The sequence below is a fragment of the Canis aureus genome, chromosome 13 (assembly GCF_053574225.1).
Source record: "Canis aureus isolate CA01 chromosome 13, VMU_Caureus_v.1.0, whole genome shotgun sequence".
Taxonomy (NCBI): Eukaryota; Metazoa; Chordata; class Mammalia; order Carnivora; family Canidae; genus Canis; species Canis aureus.
In genome coordinates, this window is record NC_135623.1 from 40,587,010 (window position 1) to 40,604,985 (window position 17,976).

General features: G+C 38.3%; 1 protein-coding gene and 1 long non-coding RNA gene across 9 annotated transcripts in view; both read left to right on the forward strand.

Moving 5' to 3' along the window:
• LOC144282322 (uncharacterized) overlaps window positions 1–1,742 on the forward strand; it is a 28,202-nt gene extending 26,460 nt beyond the window's left edge. Inside the window, exon 4 of the long non-coding RNA XR_013350731.1 lies at window positions 1,543–1,742. This is a non-coding gene — a long non-coding RNA (uncharacterized LOC144282322). The remainder of the gene's footprint in view (window positions 1–1,542) is intronic.
• Window positions 1–17,976, forward strand: part of CRADD (CARD and death domain containing adaptor protein) — a 177,856-nt gene that overhangs the window by 89,360 nt on the left and 70,520 nt on the right. The gene's annotated exons all lie outside the window — the stretch shown is intronic.

Here is a 17,976-nt window from a genome sequence, read left to right on the forward strand (position 1 = left end):
TCTGCACTTAATTATTTGAAACATCATTCTTTATTTTCTGCCATAGGATTTCCCTTGCCTTTTGGCATATGAAGATGGAGATTTAAAAAATATTTTATTCTGGTCATTATTGGTAGACTTCAGTTTTCTTTGGAAGGAGAAATTTGGTACTTTAGGGTAGTGGGATATATGCTATAGAGGTTAGAGCCTCCATAACCTTGTCAGTATTTTGTACTGAGAGTGAGAATTAATCTTCACTCACCCACGTGTGTGTTTGAACAATCTTTCTTTAGCCGCCTCCTATGTGTATCAAATTATGCAAGGCAGTACGGATGGAGCAGTGATTAAGACAGAAATATTCACAGCCTAAGGAAGGTGTCAAATATTTAAACAATAATTACTATATAAAATGAGAGTGCAGTGGAAGCAATAAGGTAGAAGTGACCAGCTGATGGGGTGGGAGGGAGAGGGAATAAGGGACATGTTTCATGGAGGAAGCAGGTATTTGAATTGAATCTTAAAGAATGGGTTCATTTATTGGGAGTTTGATCTGCTCTGAAACATTCACATTTGTATTTCTGTAATCTGTGTAGGTAACTTTGGCTGGTGGTGATTATACACTGGAAAAAATGAGGAGAAAATCCCAAATAGATAAAAATCCTGATCAAATCTCTTGTATAAAATGAGCATTTAGCACTTATATTTACCATTTATTTATCATCTTGTCAAGTTTTTACAAGTAAATAATCACATTAACTTTTGGATATGGTCAATCACTGTCAACAAATATTTTATTGTGAGCTAGCAAGTTCTTGATACCATCCTTCTAGGCCCAATGCACAATTTTTGGTTCGGTAAAGACCCTTAACAGAGTTTGTAGAGGCAAGGGTAAGATGCATGAAATACCAGAAAACTGAATCAGTGCGAGGAGGGGACACACACACACTTCAGGGACTGTGCAAATGTGTATATAGGTTTGGATTTGGGAGTTGGTTTTTGAACATTTACTTTTTTTTTTTTGAACATTTACTCTTATAGAAAGAATTCAAGTTGTACAAAAAGGATATAAAATACTAAGGTAATTGTCCCTCTTCCCCAAACCTTTGATTCTCATGAAAATACATGTATCTTTCTAGACGTTTTATGTGGACAAAGAAGCACGCACAGTTATATCCTCTTTTATGTGAGTGGACTCATTTAATACATGCATTTTTCTGTAACTCTCGATGTAGGACAGCTTTTCATACTACTGTGTAGTTCTACCTTATTATTATTAATCAGTGGCATAGTCATCCAGTGTACTGCTTTTTCATGATTGTTATTGAACAATCTTTAAGGTTTTTTTTTTTTTCCTTAACCCTCAGGGAACATCTTTGTAGCCACCCGTGGACTTCTTGTAGAGGGATTTTTTGGTAGGTATTTGCAGTGGAGTTCCTAGATCAAAGAGTACATGTCTTTAAAAGTTTGACAGATATTGGTGAATTGTCCTCCAAAAAGGCTATACTTGCTTTCATTCTATCCATGGTGTATGTGAATTTTTCCCAAATATTTTTCTTTTTAAAGAGGATCCTGGACTTTGGGTCAGAGAAGAAGAGGCAAAGAGGAGAGAGTCTACTAAAAATAAGTGGTGGCCAAGAGAAATGAAAACATGTTCACATAAAGATTTGTATGTAGCAGCATTATTCATAACAGTCAAGAAGTGGAAACAACCCAAATGTCCATTGACTGCTGAATAGATCAGCAAAAAGTCATATACACACACAATGGAATATTATTCATCAATAAAAGGAATAAGGTACTAATATATTCTATAATGTAGGTGAACCTTGAAAGCATTTTGCTAAGTGAAGGAAGCCAGTCACAAACACCATACATATTTATATAAAATGTCCTGAATAGGCAAATCGATAGAGGCAGAGGGTATATTACTGGTTGCTTAGGGTGGGGAGGTGGGGGCAGGGAAGATTTGGGAAGTACAAGGTCTCTTTTTGGGGTGATGAAATAGTCTACAAGTAGATTTTACTGATGGGTGCACAACTCTGTGAGTATACCAGAAACCACTGACTCGCATATTTTAAATGGGTGCATTTTATGGTATGTGAATTAATTATCAGTAAAGCTGTAGAAAAAATGAGTGGTGGCAGAATTTGTGGAAAGGGCTGGAAAGGATGATGATGTGGCTTTATCATGGGCTTATGGGACAGGCAGGAAGACAGTGCTGTAGCCATGTGGCAGGGAGTTGGCATGGGGAAGCAATTTCTCTGGACCATCCTGAGTTGTGTTCAGGTGGCTGATGATAGCCTAACAGAGGTAGAGGTGGGGTTTCTCCACGAGCAGAATGGAGACAAGGGGCAATGAATGCCATGCCCTCGTCAGGGTGAGAATGGGGAGTAGTACAGTGAATTACTGACTCCTTGTCCTTATTCACTCCTTCGAATACACAGAAGATACTGTTCTCCTGGAAGGTAGTAATAGTTTCCTTTGCTGACCTAGAAATGCCTGCTGTGCTCCAGCATTTGGAAAAGGAAGGTCAGAGAGAGGAAGCTGAGCTCATCTGCTGAGTCAAGGAGAAGGGGAGGAAGGCCCAGGGTCACAAAGGACTATGAGGCCTTCCTTTGTGAGTAAGAGCAAGTAGTCCATTTTAAATTCAGCAGTTAAGCCTTTTCTACATAGTAGAAGTAACTGTTCTTTTGGAATGTGTTCGCTAGCAAATATCATAAGAATGTTTAAAAGGAAATTGTGATTTTAAGTGGCCTCTGAGTTGTACTGATTGATAAAATTTAAGCTTAAGGGAAAGAGGGTTAAACGTACAGTAAACACTGAAAGTTAAAGGCAAATCAACATACTTTTCTGTGAAAGCCCAGTTTTCCTTGTCATCGGGGCTTTTTTTTTTTTTTAATCTGCTCTTTACTTCTCCTAGTTCCCCATCATTGTGGCTCTGTAGTACAGACTAGATTAAACTGTAACATCCAGAACCATTTTAGTTTCAAGTCTAAAGTTAGCATCAGAAAGAACTGATGGTTCCATTTTGGAGGTTAATCTTTTTGGGTGGCTGCTACTGTTTTACCAACAGTTTGCTTTAGAAGCCCAGGACAGCACATGCCATCAGGATTGACTTAGTGGCAAAATTATTTTTTAACAGGCAGAAGTGTGGAGCCTCCCCATCTGGTGAAGGCAGGTGGTGCTGGTGGTGAAAGAATTCACTCAAGGCAGAACAAAGGAGATGGAAATTTCTTGAATATCCCACAAGGGAGCTGTGGGCAGGACAGCAAAACAGAGACTGCCCTGATACAGTGGTGGGGAACTTGTATTTAAAGGAGGAAGGTGAGGAGGTGTGGGAACATATGGAATTCCCCTTTTTTGGTACCTGTGTCCAGGTGTACATAACCCACTGGTCAGTTAGGGCTTATGGATTTTGGAGGTAGGTCACCTGTATTTAGCCCCACGGGGTTGGGTCACTGTGGGCCCTTCTTCAGTACTCAGGAACAACTTCTGTTGTTCAAGCTGGTTGCTTAAAAGAGCCTCTGCAAGAAGGCCCTTCACTATTTGGAGCATGCTTTATTCTCCAAAACTTCATTTGAGAAGATACCATAAACGTGAAACTATTAGCCTTTGTGCTTGATTAGGATAAACAGGAATCTTACCCACTTTTCCGCCTTTACAAGAAATCACTTTTCTTCGATTTTATGTTGACTTGCTAAAGAACCCTTAGCATTGAGAGAAACTTTGCTTGGTGGTTCAGAGCATAAGGGAAAGGAAGAGAGTGATTTTGGCACATGCACCCTAGTTGAATAACTGGTAGATATTTTTATATGTATTTCTATTCTTAGTCTGTGGCCTGTAGTTAACTAGGGAGTAACTAACCTCAGTGATACTTATCAGACTTGGAGATCTTAATATATCAATATCCAGACCTCTGGAGGAACCTAAGTATGTTTAGCTGATTATTGAAAAACAAACCCTCTTCTTAGGGAATTCCTGCTCATTCAGTAAACAAAGAATAAAATTTTGACAGATTAAACTGCGAGATAATTAAAATTGCTCTTTATTTCTGTTAGCTAAATCTTAGCTACTACACATAGCCACACAGAGTTTTTGCTTGGTTTTGGTGTGTTTTACTTTTTGGGTTGTTTCTCTTAAATACATTTTAAAGGTAATCAGTTATGGCACATATTAGAATTCTTCCTTGTATGCTTGTGGTAGGATTCTGGGAGTTGCAGTGGATTTACAGGAAAATTCAAGAATGTAAGAAATTAGATGTCAATTATAACTCAATTTTAAAAAATAACAAAAAAACACAAAACAAAAAGAATATAAAAGCAAGGTTTCTACCATTTACTGAGTTGGGGATATAAACTTTCATCTGTTGCTAGTCCCCTAAAAATTGTGAGTGTGAACTGTCATGACTTAACTTCAAAGCACAGCTTGCTGTCTTGGCAGTGGCACCAAAACATTTTCATTCTGCCTGAACAGCCATCATAGTTGAGTATAGACAAGCGAATAAGAGCCTAACTTTTCTAGTTGGTGATACTGCACAAACTTAGATTTAATGAAATGTCAAAATTGCCACAAGCCAAGATACAGTCATTGATGAGGGCTTAAACTTTCTCGGGGTCTTTCTGTCATTTTCTTTTTTTAAACCACAGATGGAGGAAGTGAGGGTATAGAAATATTACTGTGAACTTCGTTCTAACCAACTGTGACTGGAGTAGAATTGATTAAAACCTCGGGAGGGAGTGACCATGATTGTATTGTTTTGTAACTGCAAAAGAAAGGAGAGTTGGTTATAGCCAAATAGTTAATGGTGATTTCAGGAAAATATTGAGAAAGGGTAGGTATTTTTCAATGTCCAGAGCCTTGAAAAGAGGGCACTACAAAAAGAGAAAAAGGGAGAAAGAAAGAGACATAGAAAGAAAGGAACATCATTGAGGGTAGAATCACACTTTTTTTTTTTTTTTTGGATGAAGAAGAAAAAGGGAGGGGCCCACTCTAAGAACAAGGAAGTTTTTAGTGAGCTTGGATTCTAAGAGAACATGTACCCAAAGACAAGCACATGCTCAAGTACAAATTCAGAAGAGTGGCATAAAACTAGTAAGAAACTATCTGCAGTGCTCAAATTCAGACAGTTGAGGCTGGAGAGAATGCCAAATACAACAGAAAAGGGCTCTTTAAAAAAGCTGTGTTCAAAACAAGAAGAACAAGTAAAGGCTAAGCTCGTTGCTCGAGGCAGATGGAATAATGTTAACATGACGAAAAGCAGACCTACTCAACTATTTGGCTTCTCTTTCTCTATCAAAGAGTGATCTTCAAGCTGGAATGTGTAATATAAACATAGTTCAGAATAAATTGAAGCACACAAGATTGGGGATGATAATGACAGTTATGACTATAGTTTGTTGAGTTTCTATTCATGACTGAGTACTAGGAAGGAGAACTTAGTTACTTTTCCCCCTAGTACTTATAGCAGCTGTGCACGGTGGGTATTGTTGTCAACCCTATTTTATAGGCAAGAACGCTGAGGCTCAGGCAGATTTTAATAACAAGCCTGAAGCGCCATAGCCACTAGCTTAGATTCAGTCCCACACCTGACTAGCTTCAAAGTCTGGCTCTTTTTTTTTTTTTTTTTTTTTAAAGTCTGGCTCTTTTGATTGGAGTCTTTAACTCCTGTGCCTATCAGCACCAAACTGTCTTAAACATAAGAATTGTGTCTTCAGCTTCGTAATATCATAAGACACATAAACAAAGAATACCCGGTAGATGTTAGTTAAAGCCATAATGTATAATTGCAGGGAAACAAGGAAAATGGAATATCAAAATGATAAAAAACAGAAAAAGACTGTCTTGATTTCTTTTTTAAAGATTTATTTTGGGCAATCTCTAACCAATTGCTTGTTATTGATCCTTGAGATTGTGCTATGTAAGCAAATAGTTGTAAATAAAAGTAAGAATCCTCAGGAGGTGGCATAGGTTCACAAAGCAGGCCAAATTAGACTCTTCTCTTCTTCCCTTCCTTTGTTCCTTGTTATTTTTTCTTTAAGATTTTTTTTTTTTACTTATTTGAGAGAGCGAGAGAGATAGTGAGGAAGGGGTAGAGGGAGAGGGAGAGAGAATCTCAAGCTGACTACCTGCTGAGCACAAAGCCCCACTTGGGGCTCGATCTTACAGCTTTGAGATAATGACCTGAGCTGAAATGAAGAGTGGGATGCCCAGCTGAGCCACTGAGGTGCCCCTCTTCCTTGTTATTTAACTGATAACCCTATCATCTGAAAGAGGATTCCATATAGCTTATAAGCAAGTTGAATTAATCTAGGCTCAGTTGGGTAGATTCATATTTCATTGAACTACTTTATGCAGATTATTGAATTTAGATAGGCTTTATTGGAATCAAAATACCATGTTAATGGCATTCCCTCTGTATATCCATATAGCTATACCGGAAAAGGAAATGGAATTTTTTGGCCTGACTTGTTCATGGTAAACCCCTGGTAGTTCCTGGTATTTATTGCCTTCTAAGTGATTATGAATTATCTATGTCAGAATTCCTCAAGCTGTTATCTGAAGAACTCTAAAGATGCTGGAAAAGTTAATAGGTGTCATCTCCTGAGAGCACTGTTTGGGAAATGCTGATCTGTGTAATAATTTGTTGTTAAATTTTGCTAGGGGTAGGCATTAAGTTCATTGAGCTATGATTTAGGGAATCAGACTCATCCATTCTTTTCAAAATATGGATTGTTTGCTCTCTCTTTAATTTTTCAGAGTATTCCACATCTTTACACATATCTGACAGTAAATTTAGCATCCCAAATAGGATTTATCTTGGCTTAGTAACTTGAACTTCTTTAAAGGAGTTAGGCATATTCTTTCTTGTTTTGGGCTTTAATCTCTATTTATACTTTACTTTTTGAGATTTGAGGAGGAATTAGACATAGTATGTATAGTGTCCAATAGCTTGAGGTAGGGGCAGTAATTTGAAGTTACATATAGAGAGATTTCACATCAATATAAGGAAGTGCAGTCTAATAATTTGGAAGGTTCAAGCAGATATTATATTATATTTGTTAGAGATATAAAAAGGAGATTCATACACTGGATGGATGTTAGAGAAGATGACCTTCTGACTCTAAGATTCTACGATTACAGACACGTGTTTTATACGTAGTCAAAAATAGGATAGCTCTTGGGTACTGTCAAAATCTTGGAAATCAGACTATTTTGTTGTACCATTATTATCCAAGGAAAGCATGTGCAGTTTCCTTTTTTGAAGAGAAATTACTGCCTTGGTTATTCAAAGGGGATGGATGATTGGACAGTGGATCTATTTTACAGGCCTTCCAGTTGATTCCAGTAAAATGATTGGTTATCACCACTGCCTGCTCTTTGAATAGCACTATTTTAAGTGTTTTTAAATTAATCTTCAAAGAAGAGTAGTCAGATTTTGGTTAGGAAATTGCATGTAACCCGATTGTGCTGTATTAAAACTCTGCAGAAGCTTGAAATAAAATGAAATTAATCTTGCCCTATCGGTAGATTAGAAGCAATGCTTGTGAAATTTTTGCCAGGACAAAGAGCTGCGGTGTTCACTTTTTCAAAACAAGCAGTGGTTCTTTGCAGATAGTTCATTTTGCACAATAATGAATAAATTAGTAACAGGATTAACAGGATTGTATTTTATTGTTGAAATAAAGCATTGTCAGAAGTTATAGCTAGCTGGTATTCAGGACCAGATGGAGTGAATTTAGTGGCAATATCAGCCTTTTAAGAATGTTTAACAGATTGCCCCCCAGACAAACAAGCAAACAGAAAAACCCTTGTTTTCTTAATCAAGTGCATATAAAATATTTTCTATCCCCAACCCCAAAAAGAATGTGACAGGGAATAGTTTTATGATGTTTAGTGCATGCTTGGGGCTTAACAATATGAAATGAACAAGGGACTGCTAAATTTTGCCTGTTGAATAACATGCACAACGAATAATGTTGGGGTAACCATTATATGGTCTTGCTTGACAAACTTATGCGACACTGATTATGATAGGTATTGATCGTTACAAAATCTTTTATAGGATTTTCGTCACCGTTGCCACCATGTTCCTAAGTACTTCATAGTATGAGTATTGTCAGTATTTTTGGAATATCTCACACATGCCAAGCATATAATATATATAGTATATATCTAATCATGTATAATGCTCTCAGTTAAAAAAAAAAAAAAAACCACTGTACTGGTATAGAAACAAAGACACAGAGAACTATGTTACACATGTTCACATGGAAATGAAGAGAAAGTGCCAGGTTTCTTTTTTTTTTTTTTAAGTGCCAGGTTTCAACCCAGTCATCCCCGGTTCTAAATCTCATATTCCTTCTGTTACACTATGCAGCATCCCTTGATTGTGCCCCATCTTTGCTCTTTTATTTCTCTCTGACATCCCTGTCTCCCTCACCTGCTATTCCCTCACCCAAAACACAGACGAGGTGGCTCCTTGGCATACCACTTTTCAAAGGATACTGAAACTGTGCTCATCCTATATGATATCCCCAGTGTTCACTCCTGTTTAACTCTTTGGTCAACATCAGACCATTTCCCATTTCGCTTATCAGACCTACTTAGTCTTTGTGTCTCCTGTTACTTTCCAGAACAGGTCTGAGCACTATGGAAGAATTCTTTCTACCAGGCCAACTGTGCTGTTCTCCTTCAATATAACTTGAAAACAGGGTAACTCTCCCTGTTTTCTGCCAGAGAGGCAGCATTAAGTGGTGGTTGAGATCATGGGCTCTAGAGTCAGAATGCCAGGGTTCAGATGCTGACTTTTGCTTCTCCCTGGCTATATGATAAATTGGATAAATTACCCCAGTGTCTCAGCTTTCTCACTTGGAAAGGGAATATGAAAAAGTACCACCATCACAGAATTGTTGATTGTGGATTTAATCCACAAAAAATCCTTAAAGTAAAAAACCCATAGTCAAATACTCAATACATGTCAAGTGATATTTTGAAGAAAGGCCAAGAGCCTCACTCATACTTTAAGGCTCATTCCCAAAGTGCTTGGGTTTTCCTGATCTTTTGATTTTTCTTTTTTCTTTTTAAAAAAGATTTTATTTATTTGCAAAAGAAAGAGAGCATATGAGCAAGGGGTGGGTCCGAAGGAGAAGGTCAAGCAGACTTCCTGCTGAGAGAGGAGTTCCATGAGGCCCAATCCCAGCACCCTGAGGTCATGACTCCAGCTAAAGTCACATACTTAACCAACTGAACCACCCAGCTCCCCCTGAACTTTCGATTTCTGTTTATTCCTCCTTTCCCTCTGCCCTCCTGTGCCCTGCCTGTTCCTCCAGTCTGTGTCAGTCTGTGACATTGTCTTTGTCCACTCCTAAGCCTGCACCTCACTTCCACCAGCACCCACTGTCTGGTCTGGGTTCATCTTCCTTGTCTACTTCTGTCAGCTGGCCTTCCTTACAGAGCTTTAAGAGCCTTCAAAAGTCCCTTTCCCTTTGTGAAACCTTTCTTACTAAGAGGGAGAAAAGTAAATAATCCCCTTGCTTGTACCTTTTCTGAACATACCACCTCACCTCACCAAAACACAGTACCACTGTGAAGTGTGTTTGTGAAATTCAAATCATTTTATTTCACTCTTTGCTCTGTACCTGAGTGTGTGCTTGGAAGATCAGCATTCATTTAGGAAGAGGTACTTGTTTCTGTTTGTGTCTGTTCTGAGCCCACAGCTCACAGAGAAATAGGGGCTCTGACTTCATAGGCTGCTCAGTGGCATCTCCGTCTATGAAGAATAAATTCCTGATTTGGAGAAGAGGCCATTTAAAATAAATTATCCACCAAGAACCTAACTCCTAACATGCATTCTGAAAATGGATGTTTAATGCTTTACTCAGATTCAGCAGTTGAAAGGTCATCTAAAGCTTTCTCATCTTGCATCAGGGATATTTAAGTTTCTTTGAATCATCAGTAGATGTTAACTAAAGATTTTTTTCCCTCAGGGTAGATATAGAAAATACCCAGTGCTTCTTCCCAGTCATCCCTCTCTTCCTTTGAAAGCTTTCATATATGCCCCTGTGTATTGTTTGACCATACCTTGTACTTCAAGCCCTGTATTGCAGGAATGACTTTCATAGTCACATGGTAGGAACTGTTCTGGATCCTTAAGAAAAAAACTGCTACTGAATAGGTCATAGTCTTCTCCTTTGGAAAGATGATGAAAATTGTAGTGGTTCTGCCTGTTATTAAAAAATAAACAGACTCTGAACCTGTCTGGAATTATTGGCTTTATAGAACCAGACTGAAAGTACACCATGCACTAAATTATGGCAGAACGAATTCTTCTGTAGGGCATTATGGTAGTTGGGCTTTTCTTTCCTTCTTTGTGTGTCTCAATACTGGCAATGATTTCTGAGGCATCAAGCATTTTCCACCTTTGTATAAAATTAATCAAAGGCAGACTCTTAGTGGCCTTGAGTTATTTTTTTCTGTCTGTGTTGGATCAGATCCTTGTCGTGACTGCCTTATGGTGTCCTGGACAGAGGTGAGGTGGGTATTCCTGAAGAGCAGTGTGTATTCTATAAAGAATGCATTTTGGCTGCATTCAACTGGCCAACTTCTTTTACATGAACCTTGATGAATGAATCAATGACGGAATGCGGGCATTTAGGGAAAATTGTGTGTCTTTAAGATTAATTTTGTAAGTAAGGATGTTTGCTAATGGAGAAGATGGGAACATTGCTTGAGCAGATGCCCTTCCTCTTACTGGATGTTAACATTTTAATTTTACCTTAGTTTTCAAACTGATCTCTCAAACGTAATTGTATTTGAACTACCTAGCAATCCTGTGAAGTTGGTAGCAAAGGTATTTATTATCTCTAACATACAAGGAATCATTCCCAAAGAAACCAGGGCTGATCATGTCAGCTCTGATCTCCTGACTGAACCCAGATGACAGTCTTTCCATTCTAAGTACAGTGGTTTCCCCACTAGATCAGGGAGTCTCACACTTGATTATTCAGAAGGACTGGGGTTAGGCTGAGAAATTCGTATTTTTTGCCACATACCCCAGGAGACAAGGTGATGCAGGTGTGTGGTGGACCACACTTTAAAGAACTCTACTCTATGCCATATTGTATCTTGGTAAGTGTAATTGCATTGAAAATACCATTTTTAAGATGGCATGTTTAACTTAGGTTTGAAAAGTTCATTTAAATGTTGTGTCAGAAATCCACAGTGATACAGACACAGATTGTTCGTAATAGCTGAAGACTAGAAACCTTCCAACTATCTATCGATAGGGAAATGGTTGAATAGCCAAATGGTATGTTCATAAAGAGGAATAATGTCCATTATAAGAAGGAACAAGGAAAACCTCTACATCTTGCCATGAAGTAATCTTTAGGATCTACCGTTAAGTGATACAAATAAAATGGAAAAAATATTTGTGGAGTATGCTACTTGCAGCGCAAGAAGAAAGGGAAGTAAAACATATTTATAATAAATAGTAATATAGAAATATTAATATAGTAAAATAATATTTATGTATATACATCTATAAACACACACATGCACAGCCTGTACTTTAGGGTAAATTTTTTTTTTTTTTTTAATTTTCCCGTGGAGGGTATTTGAGCATACTTGATGACAAGGAGGCTCCACATCTGAAAGAAAACATTGGGCCTCATGGTGGGGAAGTGGGGTTTTTGCTGGGAGGTAAGATGTGATAGGGGCAGCAGGAACTCCATCTCCCAGTCATGGAACTGCTTGACTGCCAGATGGTGGCACTTGCTGCCTGCAGTCTCCTCTACCTTCATTATCTGGATTGATTGGGCCCAGGCATGGTGCCGGGTGCCCATGGCTTGGTGGCGCTGGGTGACAGCGCCTGCAGTGGTCAGGTCCCCATACTCCCTGTGCATGCCGTGGGTGCTGCTGCAGCCGGGTACCCACATTCTTCACCTATGGAGGGGACTTTCTCCAACACCTGTGTATAGTAGACAATTTCCCCTGAAGGCTTCATCTTCTTCAGCTGAGACACAAAGTACCAGAAGTGGAACTTAGCAATAACATGATTAGGAGCAAGGATGCGTGGGTGGTGCATGGACAGAGTGTGGCATTTGGGGGTGGGCAGGCAGCGCCCCACCTTGTTCTCCACCTTGTTCTCTCGCTCTTGCTGCCACCCGAAAGGAAGTGCCAAAATAGGTTCTTTATAGAGATTCCAGCTAATAAGTGCAGAAGGGTGCTAGAAATAGATAACTACTATTTTGCAATGTTTAATGAAATAATGGAGCTAGGCAACAATCGTTAATGGATGGTGAAATCTGAAGTGAAATTGGAGCTTTGTAATTGAGAATCAGCTTGACAACATTTGAACCCACTGGTCACTAAAAGTAGAATAGTCAGACATATTACTCCTGATGTGATCTGACTGAAGAGAACAGCACCACTTATGCAGTATGCTGCCCACGTCCCTTCTGCATGAGTTTGAACCAGAATCTCATCAAGGTTCAGTATCTACCTACTAGTTTACAGGAAATACAAGGGTTGGAGGAACATGCTAAATACCACTACTAGGGTACCAATCAGCCAAGTCCTGAGTGTGGGGAGTTCTACAAAACAAATGACCCGATTTCTTCAAGCAAATACATATATGGAAAAAAGTAGGGAGGGGGAATAGTTTTAAGTTAAAAAACTTAAGAGACCTATAAACCAAATGCCATGTATAAATCTTGTTTGGAACTTGATTTGAACAAAAATAATGTCAAATTACCTTTCTTGTTTTAAACAATAGGAGAAAATGAAACACAAGCCTATTATATGTTATTAAGAAATTACTGATAACTTTATTCCATGTATTAGATCTTGTTTGGAACTTAATTTGAACAAAAATAATATAAAAGTACCCTTTTTAAAAAAAGATTTTATTTATTCACAAAAGACACAGAGAGAGAGGCAGAGACACAGAGGGAGAAGCAGTCTCCATGCAGGGAGCCTGATGTGGGACTTGATCCCAGGACCCCGGGATCACACCCTGAACCAAAGGCAGATGCTCCTCAATCGCTGAGCCACCCAGGCATCCCCCTTTCTATTTTTTTAAACGATAGGAGAGAATGAAATACAGCTCTTAAGTGTTATTAAGAAGTTATTGATAACTTTATTGATCTAATGGTATTGTGATTAAGTCTTTACCTACAGAAGCACTTACTATTGAATTGATATGATGCCTAAGATTTTCTTTCTTTCTTTCTTTTTTTAAGATTTTATTTATTTGTTCATGACAAACAGAGATGGGGGGGGGGCAGAGACACAGGCAGAGGGAGAAGCAGGCTCCACGCAGGGAGCCTGATGTGGGGACTCGATCCTGGGACTCCAGGATCACACCCTGGGCTAAAGGCAGGTGCTGTACTGCTGAGCCACCCAGGGATCCCCAAGATTTTCTTTAAATATACTCCAGCAAAAGAAAAAAAAGTGTTTAGGGAAGTAGGTGAAATCAGAATGGTGGGTGTAATGGTTTGTTGATGTGTCATGGTGGTTCTTTACAATTTTCTCTCTACTTTGTTGTATATGGAAAATCTGCATAATAAGGAAGATCAAGTTGTACTATTTTTTAGAGGCCAAATCCTGGCAAATGGGCTGGATTATAGCTACTATTTGTATAACCCAAGCAGGATCATGGCTACTCACTCCCTTTTCTCCTGTCTCCCTGCCTTTTAGCATTTCTTTCATTCCTTCTGCTTCGACTGTTGTTTACTCAGCCACATTTTGTCCCAGGCACCACTGTGGTGCTACCAAGCCTTCTAACTATTCAGATGAGGAAACTGAAATGTGGGGAGCTGACATTTCTTGTCCACAAACCCACATATGTCTGTCACCCAAATCTTAGTTTTTATGCATTATTTCAAGTTGCTTCCCAGAAATAGTCCTTTGATTTTATAGTCTTTCTATTTCTATTTTTAATTTTGTTTATGGATAAATTTTAAACACTGAGTAAATAAGGATAAATCAAATACAGTAGCATCTGTGTATTCCTTGTGTATGAGAAAGATGCAAGGTATCTTTCTGATTGTAATAATTACAAAGACCTAATTAAAGGCAAAGCAGTGATGGGATTGTAATATGTAGCAACTTTCTTCATACCTGTAAAGAAATAAACCTCTATAAATTGTAACTTAAAGCCACAAAATAAGGTATTTTAATGCTTGTTCTTCTGTTCTTCAACAGCAATATTTGATATCTTTTTACTAGAAATGGAGGCCAGAGAAAAATGGCTGATTTCATTTCTCTTGTGTTTGCAAAAATACTTTTAGGATTATCCCAATAAACTCTCTAAAGCAAACAAATAAATCCTGAACTTCCCCCTGAGCCATGATTTACTTTACTCTCTTGCAAAATTATTTTGGCCTTTGTAAGACCCAGGTGTGCCCACGGGCATGTGCAGCCATGTCATTGTCATCTGTCATGTGTGATACTGTAGATGTAAGAAGTAGCAGTCATCAAGCAGGGAATGATAGCAAAGCCACATCACTGAACTCCTGCTGCAGGGCATGCATGAATCATACCTCCTGCTCTATAAGATTTAGTGTGACTTTTCCAAACACCTGCAGTGTGGTACTTCATGGCCAGTCCCACATTATTTATGCCCTAGAGATGTCTGACTGGAATCTTAGGAAATTGTGTTAATGAGTTTGACATTGTTGTTTCCTTCAGTAATCAAAGCATAAATACAGTCAAGCTAAATGACAAAATTTTACTCCTACCTGGGGCATGCCAGTGAACACATCAAAAATGCATAAATAATAAATAATAAATATTGACTCTCACTGTATGCCAGAAGCTGCACAAGGTCCTTTAAATACCTATTAATGTTTAACCCTCTCAGTGATCCTGTTTTAAAGCTGAGGTGAATAGCTGAAGCACAGAGAGGTTAAATGACTTGCCCAAGGTTTCACACCTAGTAAATGGCAGAGCTGTGCTCTCAACTCAGTCATTCTGAGTCCTCAGCCTTTGCTGTCTAACTACTGTGCAGTCTCAGGGCACTGGCAGAAAGTAATCCCACCCAGATCCCCACTGCCATGACTTGCCCCTTTACAGACATTAGGGCACATTAAAAACTTGGGTTATGCGCCAGAGCTTCACTTTATGGTTTTACAGATATCTGAAGCTAAGCAGAAAAGAGATGAAGAAATTGATAAAGCACATGTGGCAAATCTTTGGTATTTGATATTAGATAGACAAAGTTGATAGTTGATATTAGAAAACAGGGTTCCAGAGTGATTTACTGTCCAGCGGGAAAGCCAATTGGCCTGGCTACTTTGCCAAGGCAGTTAAGGAACATAAGAATGGATATTCATTCATGATTATTAGAAAGAAATTAGGTCAGAAATGAAATGAAAACAAATGGCAAAGAAATATCATTTTGGTATAAATAAAACAATTTCTCCTGCTTAGTAAAAGGAGTGTGCCTATTCTTTCCTGATTCATTAGAGAAGCATGGAACCAGCTTACTTTGAAATCCTAAAATCTCTTTAGGCCCAACTCATTATTAATGTGGTATACTTTCCTCAAAAGAGTGATATTTTTACAACTGCTATTTCTGGCTTCAGTCACATATAGAAACATTGGAATGAGTCCAATATGGTGTTTTGCTTTTTTAAAAAAAATAGAAACTGTATTTGATAATGCATATGCTACAAACACTTCTAAAAATAATTTGCAGTTGGCAAGCTGTTTCTTTAGTATTTTTTTCCTGGCCCAGAAGAGGAAGCTTTAAAAATTCAAATTTGATCAACTTAGTACCTTTGAGAGTAAGGAAAAGAAACTTTGCCAGCTTATATGATTGGAATATGCTTTAGTATTTATGTAATAATTGAGAATGACTCAAACTGATTTTCTCTGGCTAACATCAGAAGTAAAAAATTTAAAAATTAAAATTGTGTCTCCTCCAGAGGGTAGTACGCTTGAGTCACTGACTGGTATCCTCTTCCTCATCTTCTAGTCCTTGACCTATGAGTTAGAAGGCAAGGATGCTTCTCTGGAGCTTCCTTTATACCTTCTTTTACCCTTCAGTATTCAGCCACAACTGCTGTTGGCAGCTCCTGGCAGAACAGGAAAGAATGCCAAGGAGTGGATCTATAAAAGCATAGTGATTTGTTCATAGGAGCCCTTTGGTGAATGAAAGAAAATAGATTTGAAGTCTTGGCAGTACCAGCATTAAAAATGCAAGCTCATGATAATATCAAACAATTTTGGAAGAATAGTGAAACCCCACTTCACAGGTCATTAACTCAGATATATGCTTGGCTACCAAAGAGAAGCTGGGTAGCTGGGCAGACAAGATTAAGAACATTAGAGATCTAGTCCTATTGCTTGTGACCATGAACCAGTCACTTAACTCTTTGGCCTTAGATTCTGTATAAAAGGCTTATATTTGATCTCACTGGTTATATTCTGTTTCATCCAAATGGTGTGATTTTAAGTTCCTGCGGGGAATCCAGGTAAAATGAGACAGTGGAATGTTAGCTTTGGGTTTTGCCTTAAAAGGAAATGTTGGCAAGGCAACAGGAAATAGGGGTCACAGACTCAGAGGCTGTGCAGGCAAATGAGTGAAGTGAATGTGATATAGGGGAAGTACATATCCATATTTTATATAAGACTCCATGTTTTTAAACATTGACAAGTCTTATTTTTTTAATACCCAAAAGTTGAATTGCTGGATCATGTGGTTCTATTTTATGTATGTATGTATATATATATTTAGTCAATTTGTCAGTTTTTATTTCAATTCCATTTAACATACAGCACAGTATTAGTTTCAGGTGTACAATTTAGTGATTGAACACTTATATTCAGCACCTGGTACTCATCACAACAAGTGCCATCCTTAATCCCCATCACCTATTTCACCCATCCTCACACCCAAACACTGACAAGTCTCATTTTTATCAAATCACTGTTGTTGGTTACAACAACAGCTGGCTGGACAATGGGCCTTTTGCTTTTTAGACTTCTGGGATAGACTCCATATTTAAGAGGTAAAGGAGGGTTTTGGGTTCTGACAAACCTGAGTTTGAACCTTGGCTCTGCCCTCTAATAAATATGTTAACTTGTACATATGTCTGTATTTAACTTCTTAAAGTTTCAGGTTTCTTTATCTATAGAGATGAGAATGGCAGTACCTTTTTTGTTGGATTTCCTAAAGATTACATGTAGCACAATACTTAACACATAGTAGGCACATTCTAAATGTTAATTCCATTACCACTGCCCTGGTGGTAGATCTTCTATAATTTTCTCATTTCTCATTCATGGCCAGTTGTTCAACATTTAGAAAGGAATGATAGATGCCAGTGCTTTTTCATAGATTCTGAAATCTCTTCAACCTACATTTCAGTTGTTTAAAAATAGAGATTTCATCTTTAAAAGACCTAATTTAGAAGGATATGTTTTCTATTTGTCAGTGGACATAGGAGGCAGTAAAATCAAATAGATGGTTACTCTGAAAAACCACTTTTGACAGTGAGGAAACAATACGGCATTTCCTCCTCAGGAAAAAAGTCTAGTAGCGTGGAGATCCTGCTGTGACTGATAATTTCATAGTTTGATTATTCCCAAGGAAAATCTATTTTGAAAAGAATCTGCTACATGCCCTACTATGTGCAGGGCACTATTCCAAGGGAATAATATAAAGATAACCAAGACCTAATGGACTTGTCATATACAAGACTATCGTGGCAGATTACAGTGTGTACAGAACTGTGTTCACCTTGAGAGGCTACACAGATCCTCCAGTGATGTGCTGTTGTTCAAGGTATCCTTGAAGTCTTCCTTTAGAATTTGCCTTTACAGCCCTTGGTGCATTTTGCTGACAAATTTTTACACTGATGGTATTCATTCTTAGAGAAGGTAGATTTGATTTGGGAGGCGGGCCAAGAACTCTTCATGACTAAGTCTGCTACGTAGGTGGTGGTCAGACTGGCTAGAGTAATTTTTGGTTAGAAATGAGTCAGGACCATA